This window comes from Orcinus orca, chromosome 6 (genome assembly GCF_937001465.1).
Source record: "Orcinus orca chromosome 6, mOrcOrc1.1, whole genome shotgun sequence".
In the NCBI taxonomy this organism is placed as follows: domain Eukaryota; kingdom Metazoa; phylum Chordata; class Mammalia; order Artiodactyla; family Delphinidae; genus Orcinus; species Orcinus orca.
Genome location: NC_064564.1, coordinates 28,565,748 through 28,566,306, shown reverse-complemented (window position 1 = coordinate 28,566,306; position 559 = coordinate 28,565,748).

Here is a 559-nt window from a genome sequence, read left to right as displayed (position 1 = left end):
TCTATTTTTATGCCAATGCAATACTCTTTTGATTACTATGGCTTTATAATATAGATTGAATCAGGAAGTATGATGCCTCCAGCTTCATTCTTTCTCAAGTTTGCTTTGGCTATTTGAGATCTTTTTTGGTTCCATACAAATTTTAGGATTATTTGTTATATTTCTATAAAAAATGCCATTGGAACTTTGGTAGTGATTGCATTGAATCTGTAGATCACTTTGGGTAATATGGACATTTTAACAATATTAATTCTTCCAATCTAAGAACAGGGATTAACTTTCCCATTTATTTATGTCTTTTTCAGTTTCCCTTCAATGTCCTATAGTTTTCAGCATATATTTTGCCTCCTTGGTTAAACTTATTCCCAAGAATTTTACTATTTTTGATGTTATTGTAAATGAGATTGTTTTCTTAATTTCTCTTTCTGTTATTAATTTATTAATATGCAATTAATTTTTTGTATATTGATTTGTCATCCTGCAAATTTACTGAATTCATTTATTAGTTTTAACAGTGTTTTGGTGGAGTCTTTTGGGTTTTCTATATGTAATATACTGT